This window comes from Netta rufina, assembly GCF_964035555.1.
Source record: "Netta rufina genome assembly, chromosome: Z".
Classification (NCBI taxonomy): Eukaryota; Metazoa; Chordata; class Aves; order Anseriformes; family Anatidae; genus Netta; species Netta rufina.
This window is the reverse complement of record NC_140126.1, coordinates 74,599,506-74,608,733: the sequence shown is the minus strand read 5'-3', so window position 1 is coordinate 74,608,733 and position 9,228 is coordinate 74,599,506. Positions and strand designations below refer to the sequence as shown.

At 46.1% G+C, this 9,228-nt stretch overlaps 1 long non-coding RNA gene across 1 annotated transcript in view; it reads left to right on the top strand.

Annotated features, from left to right (window-relative positions):
• Positions 1-4,167: 4,167 nt before the first annotated feature.
• The window catches only part of LOC311221174, a 98,198-nt gene continuing 93,137 nt past the window's right edge, over positions 4,168-9,228 (top strand). The window contains exon 1 of the long non-coding RNA XR_014619296.1: positions 4,168-4,276. This is a non-coding gene — a long non-coding RNA (uncharacterized lncRNA). The remainder of the gene's footprint in view (positions 4,277-9,228) is intronic.

Sequence of the window (9,228 nt, the reverse complement as noted above, 5' to 3'; positions counted from 1 at the left end):
CAAGAGAGTACAAACACAGGAAAAACCTGGGGATCCTCAAAACTAGATGTAGGTATAGAAGGAAGGGAAGGAAGCCCCAAGCCCCATTGCAAACATGTAACATTTAAAATCTGTCTTTTACCTCTGTTGTTCTGAACACAGCAGGAATTAAAAATTGTTGTTTACTACAATCCATTTTATCTCTTGGTTTCAAAAGCATGTAACACAGAGAAAGGACTTTGGATTCTTCTTTATGAATTGTCCATTTTCTAATTGGTAAAATTATGTGATTAACCTTTTGATACAGTTCCGGAGAGGCAGTTGTACATCTAACCATTGTATTTAGCAACTGTTAAACAAGAAATCAGAAAGGAAGACTACGGTACCCATGTCCATGGAGGCAGAAGAGTTTAGCCAAGAAAATAATCTTGATAACATACAGCAGTGCTTGTAAGGTGATTGTGTTTGAGATAACTTGGAGCTTTCTTCTCATTGTACCTGACTTTTAAATTTCATTTGCTGAATACCAGAGAAAACATTTGCCATGCATCTTGAGGAAAAATCCTTCCACTGAAAATTCAGAAAAAAAAAAAAAAAAAAAGGTGGAAAATATACATATTTTAGGAAGAAATTCTATTTTTTCCCTGTCTTTTGGGATGAACGACAACAACCAAAGCAGGGGGAGGAGGGCCGTGTGGTAGGTGGAGGCCTGGCAGCAGAAATGAGGCCACTGATCCATCCCCATGGCCCTGATGAAGGAAGCTGGCACCTGCAGCAGCCAAAATCCCAACCGTAGCGCTCTGAAGCCAGCATCACCACAGCCCTGGGCCCGAGAGAGGCCTGCAGAGCCAACCTGCAATGGAGAAGCTGCCTAGGCAGTGACCCCAAAATTTGGTCACTTTTCCTCAAAGGCTTCCAACCCCAGCACAATTTCCAAATTTTCTCCCTGCTCCCAGCTCTGCCCACCCAGTAGCAAAGTCTCATGCCCATTTCCATGCCTCCCACTGCTTTTTCCCAACTTTTGGAGAACTCCAAATCAGCAGAACGCCTCCTTTCATTGGCGTTTTAGGATTTTTCTGATTTTTTCGTACTCCCTTTTTCCTTTCTTCCCCGCACGGACGCGGCGATCCGTGCTCCCAGCCCCGCCGCTCTCCCAGGGCTGCGCGCAGCTCCGCGGGTGCGGAGCGGGGCAGATCCGCCAGGGGGCAGCAGCGACCCGCGCACCCGCGCCTCTGCGCGCCCCCGCCGCACCGGGACCGGAATGGGGCAGGGCAGGCCCTTGGGGGGGGTTGTGGGTTTTGTATCATCATCATCATTATTGTTGTTGTTTTGTTGTTGTTGCTGCTATTATTGTTGGTTTGATTTGTTATTATTATTATTTATTATCGTTATTACCATTATTACTATTACTGTGTTATTTAAATGGTTGATTCCCACCTGCAGGCGGCTCCCCCGACCTCTCGGCTCTGTACACCTGGGGGCTTTAGAGGTTCTTTAGAAGATTTTTTTTTTTCTTTTATATTTTTCCCCTCCCTCGCCCCCGACTCGGTGTGCAGCAGCTGGAGTTGTTCGTCTGGGGAAGGCGACAAACTGGCAGAGAAGTCGCGCGCTCTTTTGGAAATGACTCCTGCCGGTTTTCTAAAGCCACTTGGGGAAAATAGTCCGCTTTGAGCGTGTCAGGGAAAAAGAAAAAAAAAAAAAGAATATCCCCCAAAACAGGAGGAAGGGAAAAACAGATAAAATAAATAAATAAATAAATAAGTGAAAAAATAAAATAAAATAAAATAAAATAAAATAAAATAAAATAAAATAAAATAAAATAAAATAAAATAAAATAAAAAGAGTAAAAGAAAAAAGAAAGAAAAGAAAGAAAGAAAAAAAAGAAAGAAAGAAAAAAAAGAAAGAAAGAAAAAAAAGAAAGAAAGAAAAAAAAAAAAAGGAAGAAAATAAGAAAGAAAGAGAGGAAGAGAGAAGTTAACGAAGCAAACCCGCAGACGTAGGCAGCTCCCCGGTCTCCTGCGGGGAGAGCGACGATCGCAGCCCAACTCGCCGTGGTACCGCCTGCTGCTCCTCGCTCCCTGTCGGCCGGGAAAAATCCCAAATTCTTTCGTTTTGGGGGCGGGTCAGGCTCGCTGCTTCCTTCCTTCGTTCTGACATAGAACAGGAAGGTGACGTCATGTCGTCGCCTAGGGGCTGCGTCACAGCCCCGTGGGAGTGGGAGCGGGCCTCGCGCCGTGTGTGCAGGAGCTCGGGGCTGTCACTTCTGTGCTTTTTCATAATAACGCCCCGTCTAGGTCTTCTTTTTTTTTTAGGAAATGACTGCCTGTACACGCACCGAGGGCGCTGCCCGCGCCTCGAGGCTGCCCCTGGTCCTTCCCCGGCAGAAGCGTCCTGCCCGGCTGCCGGACCGCAGCCTGAAAGCATCTCAGTGACTAAGGTCGAAAAGAAAAAGAAAAAGAAAAAGAAAAAGAAAAAGAAAAAGAAAAAGAAAAAGAAAAAGAAAAAGAAAAAGAAAAAGAAAAAGAAAAAGAAAAAGAAAAGGAAAAAAAAAGAAAAAAAGAATAAATAAAAATACGATAAAGTAAAATAAAGAAAGAAAATAAAAGGAACAATATAAGATAAAAATCCAAAATACAATATTAAATAAAATAAAACTAAGATAAAACTAAACTAAAATTAAATAATAATAATAAAAAAATTCTCGCCCTGTCCTTACCATGGACCTGTTCCTGTCAGGATCGCAATTTTTCAAGCTTGTCACGGATGGGATGGGGAGGGGGAGTTGAGTCGTGGCAAGTGGAGAATCAGGATTTAAAGCACTGCACCCCCGGCCGAAGGGCATCTGCCTCTTGGAGAGGCTTCTCCAGATGATAATAATAATGTCCCGTTCAAGTTTGCTATTGGGAAGGAGAAACAAGCCAGTAAGTTCGGGGGTTGATTGTGTGTGAGTTCAGCAGTCCCCTCCTTTAAATTTCTCTGTAAAAGCTGTGTATTTTGCTTTCACCTGCCACATGTAAAACATGAGCTTAACGAGAGGTGGGGATGAGAGACGTATTTTAAAAAGAGCAGCTACACTCCCTTGTAACTTGAAAACTGGGCCAAATGCTGCCCGTTTAAAATCAGCTGTACCGATTTCAACGGCTTTAGAGCGGTTTGGAAATCATTCGATCCTGAACAACCCACTCTTTCCTTTTATTTTCCTTTCTTTTCTTTTTCGAGGTTGAAAACAGTTCGACATCACTTTAGCTGGTTTAGCCAGAAATAGCTTAGCTCTTATTTTCTAGTCGAAAATAATTTTCCTGTATTCCTACATTTACAGAATTATAAAATAAAATAATAAAAAAAAAACCTACTTTGAAGAAGAAACCTGGCTTTTAGCACATTCTGAAACTGCCGACAGCAGACAATACGTTGTCTGAACGAGAAAATGAGTCTGTGCAATCAAAAGCAATGTTTATAAACAATACAAGGAAAAGAAAAAGTGATTTGCAAATTCCAGAGCTTGCGTGGTAATTGTTACGGGCTATAGCACCGGCAGACTGCTGTTCTGATGCCAACTTTTCCGATCTGAGAGGAAGCCACTCGCAACACGTTGTTATTACTTTTCTGAAAATGAGTAAATTAGAAGGAAAACGTTTCAGTGCTCCTTAGAACGAAAATCAACAATCGATTGATTTTATTTAGTTAATTTAAATCATTTTTTTAATAATTTACTCCGACGTAGCTATTTGTATTTATTGTGTTAATCACTTTATATAACAGCAACCTAGATACAAAAACAGAGACAACTTCTGAACGTAACATGGGATGTTTACAACGCTTTTTTTTCTTCTTTTTTTTTTTAATCGTAAAATATCAAAAAAAAAAAATAGTTCCAGCCTCTTTGTCCACATAACTTAATTCCGGCTAATTCATTAATTTGACGCCATTAGCGCTCTCCCTCCCCCGGCGGCCTCGTGGAGCAGGGTCCGGCACAGCGCACACGTAACCCTAAACCCTCCCACGACACGGTGCCAAATTCACGCCCAATTAGCCCCGAGGCGTCATTAACAGCGGCAACACCCCCCTTCTCCCTTTTTCGTCCCCAAACTGGGTCCCGAAAGTGCAGGGACACGGGGCGGGGGGAGCTCCCCAGCTCCTCCTCCGCGTGTTTCTGGGGGCGGGAGAGGGGAGGGAGGTGGGAAACGAGGGGGGACAGCTTCCGAGGCCGCCCCCTTCCTCTCCCCGACCCTCGTCCTTCCCCAATCGGGTCGGGATAGGAAAGTCAGCGACGGGGTGCGGGGAGCGGACCCAGCGGGTGAGTACCTCCAGGGACCCCTAGGGATCCCCCCCGCGGGACTTTACCCCCGGGCTTCTTAAAGACGCACCTTCTGTTGAATAACTCTGGATAAATCGGCACAAAAACAGGAAAAAAAAAAAAAAAGGTGGGAGGGCTGGGGCGGGTGGTCGCGCTGGCTGTCACGGTCACCTTGCCTCGTCCCTGGGGTGAGAGGCACGGGGAGGACATGGGTGGAAGGAAGACCTCTGCCGCGAAGCTCCCCCTGCCCCTCACGAGTGTGATTTCGGGGGCGCGAAGGCTCGGTTGGGGCGCGGAGACCTCCCCAGCATCTCCGCCGTGCGCACGCCTCGGGAGTGCGCGGCGGACACCCAAAACTTTGTGTTACCCCCGCCCCTCTCCCGTTTTTAACGAAGCTGGGTTTTAACGAGGGTGCCAAGGCCCCGACGATGTGGGAACCGGTCCGAGCAGCGCCGTCTGTCCGTCTTTCTGTCCGTTCCGTCCTGCCTGCCCTCCCTGGGGAGGGAGGATGCGGAATGGGGGCTGGGAGGGGCGCGTCCGGGGTAAAAGGGGTGAGATCCGCGGCTGTGATTTATGGGAGTGTCAGCGTGGTCGGCGGCGGAGAGCCTAATATAATACTAATTTTTTAAAAAGCAGCCGAAATCTGCTCGCGGCTCCTCTTACGACAGGTTCTGAGGTTCCCTTCAGCACCTCGGGGTGCGCGTGGGTTTTTTTCATCGCTTCTACTCACGTCTTGCCGTCTCGCCAAGCACGATCGCTGTCCAAAGAGCACCCCGGTTCCTTTAGCAAACGTACCTTTACCTGTCCTGTCACGCCACGGGTTATCGTGGAATCTTTTGTACCTCGGTTATATGACCCGTGAGGTGATGGAGAGAAGTTTTCTTTATTTTGGTACTGGCAACGGGCGCTGGAGGAGCGCGGAGAAAGGGAAAAAAATAAGCATAAAAATAAAAGAGAGGGAAAAAAAAAAAAAAAGAGTAAAAAAAAAAAGAGAGAAAAAAAATAGGAAAAAACCAGTAGCATCACGCGTCCTGTTGCTGCCTCATGCAGCCGCAGCGCTACCCTTAAATACAGGTATTTCGGGGGGGGGGGGGGGTGTCACTGCCCTCACCGCAAGAGCTCGGGTGGCGGTGAGGTGCTCGGGTGGGACCGAAATAACCCCGGAGGCTCTCGGAAAAGTTCCTTGACCCCCTCTCCACACGCAGCCTGTGGAGAGGTTTCCCAGCCGAGGTGGGAAACGCGACCGAAATCCCTAGGAGGAGACCTCGGAAATCAATTACCGGGAGCACGCCGGGTTTGCGGAGTCGCAGCTAATGAGCTACCAAAATTAAAGTAAATAAATAATTAAGAGGCGGTTAATCCAATCAAACGTAACCTCCAACTTCTCGCCTGCCTCCTGACAGCCCAGTGCGGTCGATGCTCCCTCACCGACAACCGCGCTCGTAAAAATTACCCTATGGCAGTATCGGGTCTACACTTTAGTTAAAGATTTTTATTAAAAAAAGGAGAGGGGAAGAAGTGTAAAGTGTAGAAACAGTAGTAAGGTATAGGGGAAGAGGGGCAAGGTATAGGAACAGGGGTAAGGTAAGGAATAAGGATAAAGTAACACCTGCGAAGTCCTTCCAAGAAAAATCTCAGCACAGATGCAAGTCAAAATAAACCTGGTTTATTTTCCTGCCGGGACGAAGAGCGAAATTTCGCCATTCCTCGGTACATCCCGAATGACTTCTTCAGGCAGCAGCAGCAGCCCACGGGGGAAGCCCAGGGCTCGGTGCCGGCAATTAAACCTGCTGTGAGCCTGGCCTGGCTCACGGCCTGGACGGACAGCACCGTCGGATCTACAGTTTCTTATATATATATATATATAAAAATATATATATATATATATGAGTGGATTATTTTCTTATATATATACATATATAAGCTTTATAAATAAATATATAAGAAATTATAATGTGTATATATAAGATATATATCTGCACACACACATATATATACAAATACATGTGCATATATAAATATATATAGTGGGTTTTTTTTGTTGTTGTTTGTTTGTTTGTTTTGAGGAAAACAGCGTGGGTCTGGAGGCGGGGGGCCCAGGATGCCCGTGGAGCTGCGCGGCGCGGCCCCGCCGAGCGGCCCCCGGCAGATGTCGCTGTCCCCCCGTGTCCCGCTCCCTTCCTCCCCACTCCCCCCCCGCGCCTCCCACGGGGATGCCACGAGTGGGCTGCGGGGTGCGGAGGCGCAGGAGAAATAGCGCAGAAATTACCACGGCTCAGGGCTCCAAAAATGTCCGGCAAGGGGGAGCCTCGCCCCCCGCTCCCCTCCCCGCAAACCCGGCGGTTTAGGAGCTATCTGAAGTCTGGGTGAAAGTCCCAAAAGGCGCCGTTCTCGTCCCGTCACTCCCTGCCGATCCTCTTGGCTTTCACCTGTCTACCTGTAATTAGCGGCATTATTAACCGGAGAGGGGCTGTGGTTTTACAGCTTTATTTTTTCCGAAAGAGGTCTATCATGAGGTGCATCCGCACTGGAAACCTTTGTGTAAGGAAATACAAATTATGATTTATATATATGCATATTTATGCGTGTAGGCAGAAAACACTAAACTTTTTCCTTAATAGGAAAAAAAAAAAAAAAAAAAAGGGATTTTATTTTTTATGACTTCAAATTTTGGTCACTTCATCTGAAATTATTAATTTGTCATTGTACACGTTTTCGTTCTGATACTTAAATATTTGAAGGAAAGGAAAAGGGAAAGGGAAAGGGAAAGGCAAAGAGAAAGGCAAAGGGAAGATATTTTTCTATACCTGCATCTCCACTCTTTTAAAATACTTCGTAAACAATGCGGGATCAGGTATGTTCATGTGCAACAAGTGCAGAGCGTAAAGGCACGGCTCTGACTGTGTGCGGTTTGATTACGAGGCAGACAGAGGAGGCGAGGAGTCAAATCCTAAGCGCAAAGTGTTGGGACCTCGGTTTAGAGGACTGTGTCCCTTGAGTTGCAGATAGCAAAATAAAATAAAATAAAGTCACGGAGGAAAGGAGGTCTGATTTATTTGTTTGTCTTCAACCAGACGCCTTCTCTCACCTTTTCCGCTGCATTGGTCACCCCAAATCTGAGCAGTACCACTGCGGGCGTGGGGCTGTGTGTGGACAGCGGAGGAAGATGGGGAGGAAGAGAATGGAGGCGCTGTGCAGGAGCCGCCTGCACCGTGCTCTGCGGGGAGGGAGCGTTACACACCCCCCTCCCCCATGGGGGCACCGCCGGACAGACAGGCAGGCAGGCAGACAGACAGACAACAGAACACACAGCCAGGCCGGGCCGGGCTTCCCCCGGCTCTTGGCTCTCTGCATATGCTAATGAGGGAGACGCAAGTGTGTTAATTGAAAGCAGAAGCGAGGGAGTCCCCGGCACCGCTGGGCGCGTCCCGGCCGCTGTTCGTAGAGTCGTGCCCTGCTAATGAAGTATGTGATGATGAGGTAAGGGATGACATGACCAGACACAGCGTCTGCTTCCTTTATCTGGATTTTTTTTTTTTTTTTTTTTTTGTCACGTTTTGCGTGGAGCCGCCTGATCGCTTTTTATTGGGTGGCACATGCCACCCCGGCACGTCACCGCAGGGCTGGCAAAGCTGGAGCTGGAGGTAGCGCTGCAAATACCAAAAGAACTCACGTGTACTTGTGGTGAAACAGACACTGAGCAACACAGACCGAGCATGACACCCTGCTCTTTATTAAATATATATATAAATATGTAAGCATGACAGCCTTTCGGGAGGGCTTCCTTTTGCCCTACACTTTCATGCAGGTAAGTCATTCACAGAGTAACTGATTATATATATATGCATGCACTTAGACGTTAAAAAGGAAAAAAATAAAAAAGTGTATATGGATAGGCGTTGTTATTATGGAAAATATTACTCGTTTAAAAACATCATATTTCTGTACTGGACAAAGAGAATAGCCTTCTGTTTTAAGTCAAGTTTAAATTATTTTTAATAGCAATTCAAATGCCCCACTAAGATTAATAGAAGTGATTTTGATGTAATTTTGATGTAATTCAAGGCCTGTGCTATTTTCGGATAAAATAAATACAATGCTACCTGCAACGCTTTGAAATAATCCCTGATGATGCGTTTTTTTCTGTTAGGTAGGTAGGTAGAGGTAGGTAGTCGTTTTACATCTACATGCCTTAAAATAAAAGGCATCACATTTAATAATACAGAAGTTAGAGCATACAAATGTCTTCCTCGGAGAAAGCTCTGTGGACCGGGATCTACAAATTTTAAGAGTTTTTTTTTTTTTTTTAAATAAAAGATTTCTGAAATCAGTGCAGATATAAATGCGTTCATAGGCCGTAATCCAGCAATGAGATATTACATATCGTTTTAAACAGTTTATGCTTAATCTATGCCGCCTGATACCTTAATTTGTATGTACGTATTTAATTATTTATTTATTTGTTTGTTGTAAGACGAACTTAATTTGTTGATCAAACTCCCGGTTCAAGCTATCGGCATTACATCCGTGCACGGCAGCGGTGTGTCCCTCCGGTCCCAATAAGCGTGTGGTGCGCCTGGGTTTGTATCATTGCCAGCACTACCCGCGGTCTGCAACCTCTTGCAGACAGTAGCAGGGAGGAAACTGAGTATAAAGACATGTACACAGCAGTCTAACAAAAAAAGGAAAAAAAAAAAAAAAAAAAGAGGGGGGAGGAGATAGGAAAAGGGAAGGAGGGAGGTTTTTCTTTCCAAAGACGAGATGAAAGGAAAAGCGATAGCCTGTAACATCCAGCAAATTAAAAAAAAAAAAATGCAAATATACCTTTACATATGCATCAGCATTAAAAATAACACACGGCGGGGCCACGGGGCAGGAGGAGGATGGCGCAGCGGCGAGGTCCTGCAGCAGCCTGCGCGGATCCTGCGCGCACCGCGCAGCGCAGCACGGCT